Here is a 19,649-nt window from a genome sequence, read left to right as displayed (position 1 = left end):
TCATTAAAGACATTAAACCAGACTTGCAGATACTGCCATGGGGAGACGGTAGGTTGTTTAGTTAAAAATGAAAGAAGCAGTATAAGAGTATGTCAAAGATTTGTAAAACAATAATAATAGACTAATTGCAGTAGTTATTTATGTTAATAACTAATAACCTAGAAAGGAGTCTGAAAAGATATATATCAAAGAGTTATTAGCTATGTTTTTAGGCATGAGACCACAGGGGACTCATATTTTCTATTTTATACATTTGAATATTTGGCAATAAGCTTGTATTACCTTTATAATTGAATAAATATGCATTTTATAAGAGAAAACAAATTCAAAGAAAGACCTTCTATAGAATGACTTACTACCATACTAGCATATTTTTCATTTTTATTTTAAGTAATAAAAATTCGTGTTGGGGGACTTCCCTGGCAGTTCAGTGGTTAAGACTCCGTGCTTCCGCTACCAATGGCCACATAGGAGCGACTCATAGAAATGACCTGCATAGGAATGCAGGTCAGAGCAGGCAAGCTTGAGCAGGGCCAGGAGCTCACACGAGAAGTGGTTGATTACCTGACAAGCACAGAACTCCAAGGGCATGGTTATCACAGGGACTACAGTCAACAGGAAGCCTGAAGTCCATGAGGTCCCGGCCAACAGGCTATGAAGTCGGGGCCCCATGCGTACTGAGTAGTGCAGGGGGTCACCAATGGCCACACAGCGATCATAGGCCATGGCAGCCAGCAGGAGACACTCCACAACACCCAGGTACTGTCCTGCAGCCATCTGGGCCAAGCACTGTCCTAGCAAGATGATAGGGATGGTCGCCAAGCAGTTGACCAGCATCTGGGGCACACTAGATGTGGTGTAACACATGTCCAGGAAGGACAGTTTACTGAGGAAGAAGTACATGGGCATGGAGAGCCGAGGATCGTAGTAGCAGGATAAGGCTGTTCCCAAGAAGGGTGACAACATAGGACATGAGGAGCAGGCAGAAGAACATGGTCTGAACCAGTGGGTACTGGGACAGCCCAAGCAGAATGAAGTAAATCTTCTTTGTGCTGTTCTGGATGTCCATGCTCCTTCTGAAACTTAGCTGGGTGGGAAAATATGGGTCATCCTGAGTGAGTCGTTCAGAAACTGACAGCTTCATATAAGTACGGTTTGACTCTTTCAAGGCACAAACTCTAGTGGGTTCCTTGGCACTGCTGCTCAGATCACTACTCCTTTACCCTGCATTGCTATGTCCCTTGGTGGGAATGTTGCTTAATATAATCCACCATTCAGCATCCCTCATTGACTCATCCTATCATATAATCATTCATTGATTCATGGATTGGTGGATTGTTGGATGGATTGGGTCAATCATTCATTGACTCTTTTACATGTTGGCTAGTGGATTATTTCATTCATGCATTTCTACTTGAGTCATTTATTCGTAAATCCATTTATGGTTTGATTCATTCATCGTTTCTTTTTTTAAAAAAAAAATACAGGTTTTTTTTTTTTATGTGAACCATTTTTTTTAAAGCCGTTATTGAATTTGTTACAGTATTGCTTCTGTTTTACGTTTTGGTTTTTTGGCCGCAAGGCATATGGGATCTTAGCTTCCCGACCAGGGATGGAACCAGTGGCCCCTGCATTGGAAGGCGAAGTCTTAACCACTGGACTGCCAGGAAGTCCCCATTCATCCTTCCTTTAGTAGAGTCATTCACTCATTCAACAAATATTTTTGAGCAGCTACTAACTCAGTCCAGACTCTATCCCAGGCAATGGAACTACAATAGTGAGCAAGGAAAATAGGCTCTGCTCTCAAGGAATTGGCAGCCTAAAGACAAATTTGAAGAGTAGCACTAGTATGTTCAGTCTGGCTCTCATCTATGCTTTAATTGGATCACTTCTTAGCTGTGAAAACATTTAAAATCATCTAGAGATTGGGATGTGGACCTGCCCTCTTCGGATGAGGATTCTCTCTAGCTCACCACAGTCTCCAGGACAGCTGCCATTTATCATCTTCCTAAAGCTGTAGAACTTTTCCTTCCAGACTGATTCACCTATGGATAGATCTCCCTGGAGTCCATATTGGAATTTATGAGTCATCATCTAACAGCAAGTGTGGGATATAGAGATGGCTTTCTTCCCTCCTACTTCACTCATTTAATTCCTTAAATGAACCAACTAAAATTTTTTAGGTTTCAAATTAATATACATAAAACGGATATTCTTGGTCTACACTTCTATATGTTTTAACATATTTAGATTCCTGTAACCACAACCAGAATGGAGATAGTGTTGTATAAGACCTCAGCTGTCACTATAGCCCAGGTTTAAATCCTAGCTCTGTCCTTTAGTAGCTGTGCAAACTTGGAAAAGCTCACTCAGAATACTGAGCTCATCTGTAAAATGGGAATCATTAAAGAATCTCCCTCACAGCAATGTTGGAACGATTACAAGCAATTATGGTTAAGAAGTAACAAGCACAGCCACCAGAAAACTACTAGAGCTAATCAATGAATTTGGTAAAGTTGCAGGATACAAAATTAATGCACAGAAATCTCTTGCATTCCTATACACTAACAACGAAAGATCAGAAAGAGAAATTAAGCAAAAAGTCCCATTCACCATTGCAACAAAAAGAGTAAAATACCTAGGAATAAACCTACCTAAGGAGGTAAAAGACCTGTACTCAGAAAACTGTAAGACACTGATGAAAGAAATCAAAGATGACACAAACAGATGGAGAGATATACCATGTTCTTGGATTGGAAGAATCAATATTGTGGAAATGACTATATGACCCAAAGCAATCTACAGATTCAATGCAGTCCCTATCAAGTTACCAGTGACATTTTTTACAGAACTAGAACAAAAAATCTTAAAATTTGTATGGAGACACAAAAGACCCTGAATAGCCAAAGCAGTCTTGAGGGAAAAAAACAGAGCCGGAGGAATCAGACTCCCTGACTTCATACGATACTACAAAGCTACAGTAATGAAGACAATATGGTACTGGCACAGAAACAGAAATATAGATCAATGGAACAGGACAGAAAGCCCAGAGATAAACCCACACACCTATGGTCAACTAATCTGTGACAAAGGAAGCAAGGATATACAATGGAGAAAAGACGGCCTCTTCAATAAGTGGTGCTGGGAAAACTGGACAGCTACATGTAAAAGAATGAAATTAGAACACTCCCTAACACCATATACAAATATAAACTCAAAATGATTAGAGACCTAAATGTAAGACCAGATACTATAAAACTCTTAGAGGAAAACATAGGAAGAACACTCTTTGACATAAATCACAGCAAGATCTTTTTTGATCCACCTCCTAGAGTAATGGAAATAAAAACAAAAATAAACAAATGGGACCTAATGAAACTTAAAAGCTTTTGCAAAGCAAAGGAAACTACAGACAAGATGAAAAGACAACCCTCAGAATGGGAGAAAATATTTGCAAACGCATCAACAGACAAAGGATTAATCTCCAAAATATATAAACAGCTCATGCAGCTCAATATTATAAAAACAAACAGCCCAATCCAAAAATGGGCAGAAGACTTAAATAGACATTTGTCCAAAGAAGACATACAGATGGCCAAGAAGCACATGAAAAGCTGCTCAACATCACTAATTATTAGAGAAATGCAAATCAAAACTACAATGAGGTATCACCTCACACCAGTTAGAATGGGCATCATCAGAAAATCTACAAACAACAAATGCTGGAGAGGGTGTGGAGAAATGGGAACCCTCTTGCACTGTTGGTGGGAATGTAAATTGATACAGCCGCTGTGGAGAAGAGTATGGAGGTTCCTTAAAAAACTAAAAATAGAACTACCATATGAACCAGCAGTCCCACTACTGGGCGTATACCCAGAGAAAACCACAATTCAAATAGACACATGCACCCCAATGTTCATTGCAGCACTATTTACAATAGCCAGGTCATGGAAGCAACCTAAATGCCCATCGACAGACGAATGGATAAAGAAGATGTGGCACATATATACAATGGAATATAACTCAGACATAAAAAGGAACAAAATTGGGTCATTTGTAGAGACGTGGATGGATCTAGAGACTCACATACAGAGTGAAGTAAGTCAGAAAGAGAAAAATATTGTATATTAACCCATATATGTGGAACCTAGAAAAATGGTACGGATGAACTGGTTTGCAGGGCAGAAATAGAGACACAGATGTAGAGAACAAACGTATGGACACCAAGGGGGGAAAGTGGGAGGGGGGTGGTGGTGGGATGAATTGGGAGATTGGGATTGACATATATACACTAATATGTATAAAATAGATAACTAATAAGAACCTGCTGTATAAAAAAATAAATAAAATTCAAAAATTCAAACAAAAAAAAAAGAAACAAGCACAGAGGCTGAAACATTGTAGATGCAAAATGAAGGCAAATCTGGGCTTCCCTGGTGGCGCAGTGGTTGAGAGTCTGCCTGCTAGTGCAGGGGACACGGGTTCGAGCCCTGGTCTGGGAGGATCCCGCGTGCCGCGGAGCAGCTGGGCCCGTGAGCCACAACTGCTGGGCCTGCGCGTCTGGAGCCTGCGCTCCGCAACGGGGGGGGGGGGGGCCGTGATAGTGAGAGGCCCGCGCACCGCGATGGGGAGTGGCCCCCGCTTGCCGCAACTGGGGAGAGCCCTCGCACAGAAACGAGGACCCAACACAGCCAAAAATAAATAAATAAAAAAATTTAAAAAAAAAATGAAGGCAAATCTTTATGTTACTCATTATCCTCAATGTTCAATTAATCATGTTTAAATTTTTCAGAAATAGAAAAAATATTGCAAAGATTAAAATAAAATAAAACCCGTGAGTCCATTACCAATGTAGCCACTGTTAATATTTTACTATAACTCTTTTGCAACGTATTTCTTGGCATACACAAAAACCTAGAAACACACAAATGCACACCAGAAGCAAAACGGGAATGTATATTTCATTCTGTTTTGTAAACTGCTTTTCTTCACTTATGAAGTTAGCACTGACATGTTTTCAGACAAATGAATCATTTTTCCATAATTCTTTCAAATCATTTTATATTCCAAAGCATTGATAAGTTTGTCATGGTTTATGCATTTAATCCCTAATTTTGAAATTTTAGATTATTTCCATTTTTAAATTACAATAAACAATTTTTTGTGAATCATTATTATACATACATCTTTACACACTTGTAAAATTATTTCCTTAAGATAATGATCAGGAAGTGAAATTACTTAGTAAAATGATATGGATGGATATTTTAAAATAATTCTAAGAACGAAGTGGAGATATAAAGGAAAAATAAAAGGAAAAGACCAAGCCCTATCTATCATTCACTCACTCATTACTCCAACAAATATTTATTATGCATTTCCTATAAGTCTATTCTAGGTACAGAGACAGTAATAAAAAAGTAAAGGTCCAAACTTTAAATAATTCCAATCAGTGGTAGAGACAAGGATATAGACAATAAGCATGTAAATAAATTAACAATCAAACCCTCAGACCCTGCAGTGCAATATCATGGGAACTGAGGATAAAGGGATACCAGACAGTGCAGGGTTTTGGGGGCTTGGTGAGGAATTTGAGCATCTTACAGCAAAGGGTCCCTAAGGGGGGCTGTACATGGCACCTACCTCACAGGAAGAGTCACCGCACTCCAGAACTGGTGTCATCATCACCAAGTCCCTTCGCCGTTCATGGTCTCAGCTCTTCGTCTGGGAGATGGGAAGAATCACCCCCACCACGTAGAGAGGAGTGAGGAGTGTTGAGGGGTTGAATTAGTAGAGAGTAGTAAGGCAGAAAACTGTCTGGTCCATCCTGGATGCTGAAGTCTTTTCTAATCTTCCCTTTACAAGTCCAGGGTCTCCCACTGCTCCTGGAGCATCCACGGACCTTGATCTGTTCCCACTGTGCTCCGTTCCCTGACAATCTATAGCTGCATCCTTTACCAAGTTCTGCAACTTCTAGGACGTTTTCGTACCGATGTGATCACACGTGCAAAACGAGAGAGCAACAGGACTATTTTCAAACATTTTTTTTTAATGTAAGTACTAGGTTATATTCCAGAAGATGGAAAACTATCTCAATATCTATAAATATGGGACTGGGTAAAGAAACTAGGATCCATCCGTAACACAGAATACTATGCAGAAATGAAAAGAACAAGGAAACTTTTTATACTTATAGAAATAGATTTCTAATACATTGTTAATGAAATGGATGGAAGAGTGAGTTTGGTGGGGGCAGTCATTAGGATGCCACAGTGAGGGAGAGAACAGTGGGTAGGCTACAATTTTTTTAACATGAGGGAGGAAATATGCGTATACCTTTATCTCCTCCTTTGACCTGACACCCAAATTGAATGCTGTAATTTGAAAGGGATGAGAGAGGACATGCCTGTACTAGGATATGGAAACACAGTGGGAACACTAAGTACCTGCCTAGCACTTGTAGGAATCTGAGTTTCTGACATGAGCAAAAGGGACTCTGCCTTAATCTGAGAGGACAGAAATGCTTCCTGAGGAAGTGATGGAAGGGTGTTGGGAGGGGAAAAGGTGACCCTATTAGCATGGCTGGGAGAGGGAAGAGAATACCAGGCAGAGAGGACATGATGGATGGATGGATGGATGGATGGATGAATGGATGTTGGATGGATGGATGGATGGATGGATGGATGGATAGATGGATGGATGATGGATGGATGAATGGATGGATAGATGGATGGATGGATAGATGGATGGATGAATGGATGTTGGATGGATAGATGGATGGATGGATGGATAGATGGATGGTTGGATGCATGGATGGATGGAAGTATGGCTTGGATAGATAAAGCTGCATCAGGTAAAACATCCTCTCCCCACACTTCTCCCTTACCCAACCACACACCTGGATCCAGTAGGGTCTAATCCAGGAACTTCACCCATTCTCTCCATGAGGAGACCACACACGAACAGGAGTCAGGCTGCTCTGGAACCTAGGGGAGAATAAGAAAGTAAATCTGAGGAGCCCATGTGAAACATCTTGGACCCCAGCACTTTCTGAAGCGGTCTCCCTGAGAATAAAGGCATCCCATCTCCCTCTCTCTGTATTTTCCCCTTCAGTCTCCCACACAGTCTCCTGAAAGTCCTGTGGGAATGGATGGAGAATTGAGTAATTGAAGACCCTTCCCCCTGCATCTCTGGAGATTCCTGTGCACCACCCAGGGAATCGTGCTCGTTAGCAGAGATTGGGCTGGGACGTTGGAAAAAAGAAAATTTTCTGCATCTCTCAGAGTCGTAGAGGAAAAGGTCTGTGTGAGTGGATTCCTCCCTCCCACCGGAATCTGTGCTGTTGTGCCGTGCAGGTGACTCCAGATGAAAACTCACAGGGTTGTCATGGCAGCTACATCCTGGATTGGTTAGGGGGCCTTTCTGAGAGTCACATTTCTTGTGTGTGAAATGGACAGAGAAATCCAGTCGCCGTGGCCCAGAAAGGGCTCACAGACCTGGAGTGAGAAGTCTGCAGGTGACTTTAATCTGAGATAGAGAGAAGCAGCCCTTGACACGTACGAGTGGCCTGGCAGTCACGGCTAGGCCTTGGTGTCCTCCTGAGGAGCAGCCAGAATGTCATAGCACACGGCCAGCAGACATGGCCATTCTGTGACCGTGTTGGAGGGAAACATAAACAAGACCTATAATCATGGATGAACTCAGACAAAAACGAGTGTTAGCCAAAGAAAACAAGGTCTCTCCAATGTTAAGGGTGAGCAATGTATTCTGGTTTTCCCAAGTCTGCCCTGGTTTCAGCACTGAAAGTCCTGCATCCCAGAAACAGTGCTGAGCAAACCAGGAGGGCTGGTCAGCCTGCTTGTAACCTTGAGGCAGCACATGCTGTCCTTGGGACTTCTTCTATCCAAAGAAATAGAGGAGACTGGACTCTGTTACTAGTTTTCAAAATCCCTCTTTGCAGAAAGTCGGGAGTTTTGATTTGTTTGTGTGGTTTTGGTTGGTTGGTTGGTTGGTTTCTTTTTTGGCCCCAAAGAAAAAAAGGCAAAGCTTTCTGGAAAAAAATTGCATGATCTCACTTGTACGTGGAAGCTAAAAAAGTCGAGTACATGGAAGCAGATAGTAGAATGGTGGTTATCAGGGGCTGTGAGGTGGGGAAATGGAAAGATGTTGGTTAAAAGTTGCAGTTATGTAGGATGAATAAGCCTAGAAATTGCGCATACAGCATGTAGACTGTAGTTAAGACTACTGTATTGAATACTGGATATTTGCTGAGAGAGTAGTTTTCAGGAACTCTCATCACACACACAAAAAAAACTGGTAAATTTGTGAGGAGATGATATGTTAATTTGGTTGACTATAGTAATCATTTTACTATGTATATGTACATCAATTCATCATGCTGTAACCTAAATGTCCATCAATGATGAATGGATAAAGTAGATGTGGCATATATATACAATGGAATATTAGTCATAAAAAAGAATGAAATAATGCCATTTGCAGCAACATGAATGGACCTAGAGATGATCATACTAAGTGAAGCAAGTCAGACAGAGAAAGACAAATATCATATGATACCACTTATATGTGGAAACTTAAAAATGATACAAGTGAATTTATTTACAAAACAGAAACAGACTCAGAGACATAGGAAACAAACATATGGTTATCAAAGGGGAAAGTGGGGGAGGGATAGATTAGAAGTATGGTATTAAAAGATATACACAACTATATATAAAATAGATAAGCAACAAGGATTTACTGGATAGCACAGGGAACTGCATTCAATATCTTGCAATAACCTATAATGGAAAATAATCTGAAAACATATGTGTATAACTGAATCACTTTGCTGTACCCCAAAATTAACACAATAATGTAAATCAACTATACTTCAATTTTTAAAACTTTTAAAAATTATCATGCTATATACCTTAAATAGATACAATTTTCACTTAAAAATTAAATGACATTAAAAAGAAGAATTAAAGAGGACCTACATAAATGGGCACATGTTATAAACTTGAGTAGTCAGTAATTTTCACTTTTCATTTTTACCTATATTAGTCTGTAGATTTTTTGTCATCCCAGTCAAAATCCCACAGGGGTATGTGTGTGCATGTGTAAGTGTGTGTATGTGTGAAACTAAGCAAACTGAATCCTAAAATTTATATGCGAAGGTAAAGGACCAACTCTAGTGGAAAACAATGCTTGTCTCAAAGCTACAGAAATTAACAATAAGGAAATCTGACCAGTGAGCTAGCAAAGAGAGCAAAGAACTGAGCCAACACACAAATGTTTATTTAATTGATAAGAAAAAATGGCATTGCAGAGAAGTGAAGAAAGTAAAGGCATTTCAATAAACGGCCTTAGCCCAATTCACCACTACTAAGAGAACATGAGGGGACTTCCCTGGTGGCACAGTGGTTAAGAATCCACCTGCCAATGCAAGGGACACCGGTTCAAGCCCTGGTCCGGGAAGAGCCCACATGCCTCGGAGCAACTAAGCCCGTGTGCCACAACTACTGAAGCCCTCGTGCCTAGAGCCCGTGCTCCGCAACAAGAGAAGCCACGGCAATGAGAAGCCCGCGCACCGCAACAAAGTGTAGCCCCCGCTCTCCGCAACCAGAGAAAAGCCTGCGCGCAGCAACAAAGACCCAACGCAGCCAAAAATAAATAAATAAATAAATAAATAAATAAATTTAAATTAAAAAAAAGAGAGAGAGAATGTGAAATTTTTTCAAGCTCAAACTCTTCTTAAAACTATGTGCCCTCTAAAATATACATATATTGAAACTAACACAACGTTGTAAATCAACTATACTCCAGTAAAGTTTTTTTAAAAAGATAAAAGACCAAAAAAAAAATATTATGTTCTAAAGGAAGAAGGAAAAGTAAATTCAAAATCAATAAAACTCTTAGAAGATGGTAGAAGACACATTGCTTTGGGGTCTGTTTAGACTTGGAAACAAGCGCAACTGGTTTAATTATATGAAAACTAAGCACTCTATCACACACACACAGTGAAAGGACTGAAAAGTCAAGCTATAGTGTGGGAAATTCTTTGTAACACGTATATTTGAAAAAGAGCGCATAACTTGAACACAGAAATAACGTCTATAAAGCAAAAAGAGGGAATTCCCTGGTTGTCCAGTGGTTAGGAGTCTGTGCTTCCACTGCTGGGAGCCCAGGTTCGATCCCTGTTCGGGGAACTAAGATCCCACAAGCCGTGGGGCGAAGCCAAAAAAAAAAAAAAAAAGCTAAAAGAGAGGAAAATACTTCAGAAGAAAACAGTGGGCAAGAAACTTAAACTAGCCCATCAGAAAGAAGAATATTGAACTGCCATTCAATAGATGAAAAAATACACAAACTCGTTAGCAATCAGGAAAATGCAAAAGAAAAACATAATGAGATACAACTACAAACCTCATATACAGCTAACACCAAATCGTGCTTACTGCCAAGTTTTGGAATGGGAAATAGATGGAAATACTCATTCACCACTGCTGGGGGTGTAAATCGGTCGACTGTGGCAATAAAATTGGCAGTGTCTACTAAAGGTTAACACACACAAATTTATGACAAAGCAGTTCCACTCCTACATGTGTATTTAGGAGTAATGCATGGACTTGAGCACCCAGACACGTACGAGAATATTTATAGCAGCATCAAACCAGAAACCACACAAATGTCCATTAACACCAAAATATGAGAAAAATTTAACCAAAAACAAACGCAATGAGAAAAAAAAGAAAAGAAAAAATAAAATAAATTAAAAATGTCACATTCTTGAGATAAAATTTCATTGTAAAAAGATGGACCTAAATGATGGTGGGAAAAAAAGCAATGAAAATGACCAAATGACACCTACCTGCAACAACATAGTTAAATCTCACAAATGTGTTGAACGAGATATCCAGAAACATATAGTGTACGAAGCCACGTATATAAAGTTCAACAGCAGCTAAAACAAATTATACTGTTAGACACCAGTATTGTACTCATGTCTGGGGGGAAGCAAGAGGGTAGTGAGGAAAGAAATCAAGAAAAAGTCTTTGAACATAAGAAAGTGTATGATTTTACTAGACAGGGGTACGGTTATATGTTAAATATTATTCGTTGCATTGTAAAATCTTGTCCTGTGTACTTTTTCTACATGCGTTATTTTTCACACACACAAACATTTTTTTAATTAAAAAAAAAAAAAAAAAAAAAAGCCTGTTTACTTTCTTACGATTCAAGGGCGCCATCTAGCGACCTCACAGGCACTTCATGAACTCAAAAGCATTCCCTAAAATTGAAACAGAAAATAACCGAGATACTTTTGTTACTTCGTATTTTTAAGGGTTTTTTGTTTAATATGACTTTTCCCCCAAATTATGATAATCATGCACACGACCTTGGAAGCCTGTAGAGCTTTGGATATACAGCACAATATTCTGTGGGATTCCTGCAGCCCTGGTGTGGACGTGGCTTGGGGATGGAGTTAGGCTGGGTTTCACATCCCCACATCTCCTCGGACGGTGCCTACCGGCAGCGTGAAATATGCACACCGTGCCCAGCAGTCCTGACTGTCAGCGAGGTCCTCGGAGCATCTGCCCCCGACAGATGAGAACGCTGGGCTCAGAGACGGGAGGGTTCCCGGCTGTCTGGTCCTGAGCCCCTGTTTCCCGCATCAGCCCCCCATCCTACCCCCGAACATCCAAGGAAAGGTAAACTGGGCCACCTCCAGTAATACCTGCTACACACCTGCTTTTTCTGTCCTCAGACATCGACCCTCTCATCTTCATTGTCACTGGATTCCTGTTTCCCTGATAAAAGTAGCAACAAGAAGAGAATATTTTAATAATTTCATAGGAAATCAGGAACAGTTGTTATCTTTTCTCTTTGGATCTTTTCAATTCCCAGTGAGAAATACGCACCATCAGAAACCCAGAAACTTAGCTCCATCCTTTGTGCCATCGTCCTAGGAGTTTACATTCCGATGGGGGATCATGCAGTAATGAAATAAGCAGACAAGAGAAGCATCAGGTTTGTGATGGAAACAAGGCAGAGGTGTGCACGTAGGGCCTCTGGGGATGGTAGTCAGGGTGGACTTCCCTGAGGAGGTGACCTCTGGCCAGAACCCTGAATGGAGACAGGAAAGAACCACATAAGGACTCAGGGGAGGAGGGACGGGAGGAACAGCAGGTGCAGAGGTCCTGAGGTTGGTTCTTTGAAGAGGCAGAGAAGCCGGTGTGGCTGGAGCCCAGTGACCAAGGGGGAGATAAAGTCAGCAGGGCCTGGCTGGCCACAGAAGAATTTGAGTTTTATTCTGAGCAAAGAAAGAAGCCCCTGTGGGGTTTAATCTGACTTGTACCTTAACTTCATTTCCTCTGAACATATCTTTTGTCTGCTGAATGGAGACTTGAATGGGACTGAAGGGGATTGGAGCGGACAGGAGACAAGGGAAGGGGGTCTTGGGGATTCAGGTGACACACCTGAATGAGACACCTGGATGAGGTAATGGGGAAGGTGGAAAACACCAAGAACATTGGCCGCTTCTAATCCTGCCTCAGACGTCTGTGCAGGGAGATTACAGATAGTGTAAAGAGAGCATGGTCTGTGGGACCTCGGGCAGCAGCAGCCACCCCCGGAATCATGGAGTTGGGGTCACTGGGGAGATGTCTGCTGGGAAGTTCACCTCAAACCTCTCACCCCAGCTGCGGGGGAAGGGTTAGGAATTCCTAACATGAGCTGCAGGGGAGGGGATGGACCTAACTGCCCCCCCCCCAACAAAGCACTGTGTATGTTCTTTCTCTCAATTCCTGAATTCCTTTCTCTAAGTCAAGCTTCCTCCTGCAGGTTACCACGGCCACCAGGACATTCCATCCTCTTCAAGATGTCTTTGATACACGTGTACGATATTCTGGAAGATGTGAAATTACAGAGATGACAACCATATTGGTTGTTGACAGGGGTTAGGGGAAGAGACAGGAAGTGACTATAAAAGGGGAAATGAGGGGGGATTTGGAGGTGGTGGAGTCATTCTGCATCCTGATTGTGGTGGTGCTGGCGGTATTGAATCTATGCATGTCTTAATACTCATAGAACAATACAGCAAATAAAGTCAACATTTTTAGAAAGTGTTGTTTCAATACTGGCAGCCATTAAAAAAATATGTTGCAGAAAAAGTCTTAATGACAAAAAAAAAAATAGTTCCTGGTATGTGTAGTTAAGTGAAAAAAAACCGAGATTACCAAATGCTATACACTGTATAATCTCTTTTTTTTTAACATCTTTATTGGAGTATAATTGCTTTACAATGGTGTGTTAGTTTCTGCTTTATAACAAAGTGAATCAGCTATACATATACATATACCCCCATATCTCCTCCCACTTGCGTCTCCTTCCCACCCTCCCTATCCCACCCCTCTAGGTGGTCACAAAGCACCGAGCTGATCTCCCTGTGCTATGCAGCTGCTTCCCACTAGCTATCTATTTTACATTTGATAGTGTATATATGTCCATGCCACTCTCTCACTTCGTCCCAGCTTACCCTTCCCCCTCCCCGTGTCCTCAAGTCCATTCTCTATGCCTGCGTCTTTATTCCTGTCCTGCCCCTAGGTTCTTCATAACCATTTTTTTCTTTTTAGATTCCATATATATATGTTAGCATACAGTATTTGTTTTTCTCTTTCTGACTTACTTCACTATGCATGACAGACTCTAGGTCCATCCACCTCACTACAAAGAAACTCAATTTCATTTCTTTTTATGGCTTAGTAATATTCCATTGTATATATGTGCCACATCTTCTTTATCCATTCATCTGTCGATGGACACTTGGGTTGCTTCCATGTCCTGGCTATTGTAAATAGAGCTGCAATGAACATTGTGGTATATGACTCTTTTTGAATTACGGTTTTCTCATGGTATATGCCCAGTAGTGGGATTGCTGGGTCGTATGGTAGTTCTATTTTTAGTTTTTTAAGGAACCTCCATACTGTTCTCCATAGTGGCTGTATCAATTTACATTCCCACCAACAGTGCAAGAGGATTCCCTTTTCTCCACACCCTCTCCAGCATTTATTGTTTGTAGATTTTTTGATGATGGCCATTCTGACCGGTGTGAGGTGACACCTCATTTTAGTTTTGATTTGCATTTCTCTAATGATTAGTGATGTTGCGCATCCTTTCATGTATTTGTTGGCAATCTTTATATCTTCTTTGGAGAAATGTCTATTTAGGTCTTCTGCCCATTTTTGTATTGAGTTGTTTGTTTTTTTGATATTGAGCTGCATGAGCTGCTTGTATATTTTGGAGGTTAATCCTTTGTCAGTTGCTTCATTTACAAATATTTTCTACCATTCTGAGGGTTGTCTTTTCATCTTGTTAATGGTTTCCTTTGCTGTGCAAAAGCTTTTAAGTTTCATTAGGTCCCATTTGTTTATTTTTGTTTTTATTTCCATTTCTCTAGGAGGTGGGTCAAAAAGGATGTTGCTGTGATTTATGTCATAGAGTGTTCTGCCTATGTCTTCCTCTAAGAGTTTGATAGTGTCTGGCCTTACATTTAGGTCTTTAAACCATTTTGAGTTTACTTTTGTGTATGGTGTTAGGGAGTGTTCTAATTTCATTCTTTTACATGTAGCTGTCCAGTTTTCCCAGCACCACTTATTGAAGAGGCTGTCTTTTCTCCATTGTATATTCTTGCCTCCTTTATCAAAAATAAGGTGACATATGTGCATAGGTTTATCTCTGGGCTTTCTATCCTGTTCCATTGATCTCTGTTTCTGTTTTTGTGCCAGTACCATACTTTCTTGATTACTGTAGCTTTGTAGTATAGTCTGAAGTCCAGGAGCCTTATTCCTCCAGCTCCATTTTTCGTTCTCAAGATTGCTTTGGCTATTCGGGGTCTTTTGTGTTTCCATACAAATTGTGAAATTTTTTGTTCTAGTTCTGTGAAAAATGCCAGTGGTTGTTTGATAGGGATTGCACTGAATCTGTAGATTGCTTTGGGTAGTATGGTCATTTTCACAATGTTGATTCTTCCAGTCCAAGAACATGGTAAAACTCTCCATCTGTTTATATCATCTTTAATTTCTTTCATCAGTGTCTTATAGTTTTCTGCATACAGGTCTTTTGTCTCCTTAGGTAGGTTTATTCCTAGGTATTTTATTCTTTTTGTTGCAGTGGTAAATGAGAGTGTTTCCTTTATTTCTCTTTCAGATTTTTCATCATTAGTGTATAGGAATGCAAGAGATTTCTGTGAATTAATTTTGTATCGTGCTACTTTACCAAATTCGTTGTTTAGCTCTAGTAGTTTTCTGGTAGCATCTTTAGGATTCTCTATGTATAGTATCATGTCATCTGCAAACAGTGACATCTTTACTTCTTCCTTTCCAATTTGGATTCCTTTTATTTCTTTTTCTTCTCTGATTGCTGTGGCTAAAACTTCCAAAACTATGTTGGATAATAGTGGTGAGAGTGGACAACCTTGTCTTGTTCCTGATCTTAGTGGAAATGGTTTCAGTTTTTCACCATTGAGAACAATGTTGGCTGTGGGTTTGTCATATATGGCCTTTATTATGCTGAGGTAACTTCCCTCTATGCCTACTTTCTAGAGGGTTTTTTATCATAAATGGGTGTTGAATTTTGTTGAAAGCTTTTTCTGCATCTATTGAGATGATCATATGGTTTTTATTCCTTAATTTGTTAATATGGTGTATCACATTGATTTGCATATATTGAAGAATTCTTGCATTCCTGGGATAAACTCCACTTGATCATGGTGTATGATCCTTTTAATGTGCTGTTGGATTCTGTTTGCTAGTATTTTGTTGAGGATTTTTGTATCTATGTTCATCAGTGATATTAGCCTGTAATATTCTTTCTTTGTGATATCTTTTTCTGGTTTTGGTATCAGGGTGATAGTGGCCTTGTAGAATGAGTTTGGGAGTGTTCCTCCCTCTGCTATATTTTGGAAGAGTTTGAGAAGGATAGGTGTTAGCTCTTCTCTAAATGTTTGATAGAATTCGCCTGTGAAGCCATCTAGTCCTGGGCTTTTTTTGCTGGAAGATTTTTAATGACAGTCTCAATTTCAGTGCTTGTGATTGATCTGTTTATATTTTTTATTTCTTCCTGGTTGAGTCTCGGAAGGTTGTGCTTTTCTAAGAATTTGTCCATTTCTTCCAGGTTGTCCATTTTATTGGCTTATAGTTGCTTGTAGTAATCTCTCATGATCCTTTGTATTTCTGCAGTGTCAGTTGTTACTTCTCCTTTTTCAGTTCTAATTCTGTTGATTTGAGTCTTCTCCCTTTTCTCTTGATGAATCTGGCTAATGGTTTATCAATTTTGTTTATCTTCTCAAAGAACCAGCCTTTAGTTTTATTGATCTTTACTATTGTTTTCTTCATTTCTTATTCATTTATTTCTGATCTGATCTTTATGATTTCTTTCCTTCTGCTAACTTTGGGGGTTTTTTGTTCTTCTTTCTCTAATTGCTTTAGGTGTAAGGTTAGGTTGTTTATTTGAGATGTTTCTTGTTTCTTGAGGTAGGATTATATTGCTATAAACTTCCCTATTAGAACTGCTTTTGCTGCATCCCATAGTATCACCTATTTTTAAAACTGAGAAAAACCAGATGTTGACAGCAACATCCTTCATCCCAGAGAGAATGTGGAAATCACATAAATGGTCTTCAGTTGAGGATTCGCTAAATAAATGTAAGGTGTAATTTAGGTACTTGCCAACTTTGGACTTCTTTAACCAATAAGGGATAGAGAGTTTCAAGCCATACCTGGGAATACATTTTAGCATGGTAATAATTATGCGTGAACGGGGTTGACCCTGAAAGAAGAGGTCTGGAAACAACGTCACTTGAGGAGTAGTTGAAAGATCTTTGCATCTATTTTTTATAGAGGAGGTGTGTGTGCAATTCCACTAGTGTGTGTGACCCCAGACTATATCCGATTCCTTATATTTATGTGTGTGTGTAATAGATTACCCAAAAAGTGAAGCTAATTTTCCACCCTTTCTTGCATCCACCTGTCTTGCAACATTTCCATTTTCCCACTCCTTGAATCTGGACTGTACCTGTAGTTTGCTTTGGCCAATAGAACGCTGTGAACATGGAAATGCATCCACGTGGAGCCTGGGACTCAAGTGGTTTTGCAGATTCTGCTCACACTCTTGGAACCCCACCCAGCTGCCATGTGGACAGGCTTGGGCTAGCCTGTTGGAGCAGAAACGAGCTGTCGCAGGTGAGGCCACCTCAAATGAGCCAGTCCCCAGTCAGCCCGCGGCTGACCAGTGATGCATGAGTGGGCCCAGAAAGACCAGAAGAACTGCTCAGCTGAACCCAGCCCATGGCTAACGAACTAAACCACAGCTGTTGTTTATAGCCTCTGTATTAGTTGCTAGGGCTGCCGTAACAAAGTACCATGGACCAGGGGGGCTTAGGAAAGAGAAATGTATTGCCTCACAGTTTTGGAGGCTGGAATTCTGAAACCAAGATATCAGCAATGTTGGTTCTTTCTGAGGGTCTTGAAGGAAGATCAGTTCCAGGCTTCTCTCCTTCCCTTGTGGATGGCCTGTGTCGCTTTACATCATCTTCCTTCTATGCCTGCCTGGCTCTGTATCCAAATTTCACCTTTTTATAAGGACACCAGTCCTATGGGATTAGGACCCACCCTAATGACCTAATTTTAACTTGATTTCCTCTGTAAAGCCCCTACCCCCAAATAACATTCTGAGATACTGAGGGTTAGGACTTCAAAATATCATTGGCGGTAGGGGATGGGAGGGAGACACAATTCAGCTCATAACAGGTAAATATAACTTTATAAAGAAAACTATTTTAAAACTCACATTTATCACTTATATGTGGAATCTTTAAAAAAAAAAAATGACACAAATGGGAATTTCCCAGCGGTCCAGTGGTTAGGACTCAGCACTTTCACTGCTGGGGCCCAGGTTCAATCCCTGGTTGGGGGACTAAGATCCCACAAGCCGCATGGTGGCACGGCCAAAAAAACCCAAAAAAACAAAAACCACAAATGAACTTATTTACAAAACAGAAACAGACTCACAGACATAGAAAACAAACTTATGGTTACCAAAGGGGAAAGGGGAGGAAGGGATAAATTAGGAATTTGGGATTAGCAGATACAAACTACTATGTATAAAATAGACATACAATAAGGTCCTACTGTATGGCACAGGGAACTATATTCAATACATTGTAATAAACTATAATGGAAAAGAATCTGAAAAAGAATATATATATTCAGTTTTATATATACATATGCAAATATATTTATATATAAATATATGTATATATAACTGAATCACACCAGAGACTAACACAAACTTGTAAATCAACTATACTTCAATAAAAAATAAAAACAAAAATATTTAAAGGAAAAGAACTTTGAGCTGTTTCCATTGTCCATTCTTTGAGAAAAATGTCCCCTCTCATGATTTCAGCAAAGGGCGGACAAGTATCCATAAACCCTTAAGAGTGAAGATGATATTGGGTTGGCCAAAAAGTTGGTTCGGTTTTAAGTATAAATAAGACACATTTTTCATTTTTCCCAGGAACTTTACTGAAAAAAATATTCATTAACTGAACAAACTTTTTGGCCAACCCAATTTATATCACTGTAGTAAAATCACCACTATTTTTCATTCAAGAAAAAATATTTTTTCTTGGTATAAATTGAACTATTTCTGCTTTTCTTTGGCAAAATCATACTTGGTGTTGTTGTCTCTCCAAAATGAGGCTAATTTTAGTTAAAAACCACCATGGACTTCTGCTTCTGGCCAAGTTGGAGTAACAGGGACCAGATTTTCCCTCCCTTATGAAACAACCATAAAAGGGGCAAAACATAGAACATAGTGCTTTTTAGGACAGTGCACATCAGGCTACGAAGGACAGTGGGACATGGGAAATGAATGAAGGGAGCCCTACAATTTCCCTGGCTTACTATCTTAAGAGCATTTCTAGGTCACGGTGCAGGGGGAGGAATCCAGGCAGAGCCCTGGGGACCCCCTGAGTTGAAGAGATGGAGCTGAGAATCCAGGAAAACCAACATGGCCTGGGTTCCTAGGAAAGGGTACTGAAGCGAATAGGGCCGCCCAGAGAACCCAGAGATCTGCAGAGGGTCCCCCTTGAGCGCTTAGCAGAACCATGGTCCAAGGCCAGGGAAAGAACTTCCCAAAAGGGTTAAGGAAACAGTGTTCAGTACTCACACCAGGCAGGCACACGTAGTATCATAAATGCAGACTATTCCAGCTTTCTTTTTTTTTTTTGCCGCGCTGCATGGCATGCGGGATCTTAGTCCCACCACCAAGGATCAAACCCCGGGGCCCCAGCAGTGAAAGCGCTGAGTCCTAACCACTGGACCACCGGAAATTCCCTCTTCCAGCTTTAAAAGATAAAAAGTGCAGCAGTGATTGCCTCGCATATTCAGGAAGTGTTCTTAGCACGGCCCACAAGAACCTGAATTACCCGGCCTACACTTCAGCCTCATATCTGGACCCTGCCTCTGTCTCAGTCAGTTTATTGCCAATAAACTGCTATGTAACAAATCGCCCCTCCACTCAGTGGCTTGCTCCTGGCTTACTCCTGTTGAAGCTTGGAACCACTGTATGAGAAGTTCTACTACTCT

The 19,649-nt window shown here is 40.4% G+C and overlaps 1 pseudogene across 1 annotated transcript; it reads right to left on the bottom strand.

The window, feature by feature from the left end:
• Positions 1-442: 442 nt before the first annotated feature.
• On the bottom strand, positions 443-6,734 carry LOC309616923 (olfactory receptor 13H1-like; annotated as a pseudogene). The gene has a single exon. The product of its transcript is annotated as an olfactory receptor 13H1-like (transcript).
• Between the last annotated feature and the right edge of the window lie 12,915 nt (positions 6,735-19,649).

Source organism: Balaenoptera borealis (genome assembly GCF_965194805.1).
Source record: "Balaenoptera borealis genome assembly, chromosome: 19".
Classification (NCBI taxonomy): domain Eukaryota; kingdom Metazoa; phylum Chordata; class Mammalia; order Artiodactyla; family Balaenopteridae; genus Balaenoptera; species Balaenoptera borealis.
This window is presented reverse-complemented; position numbering and strand designations above follow the sequence as displayed.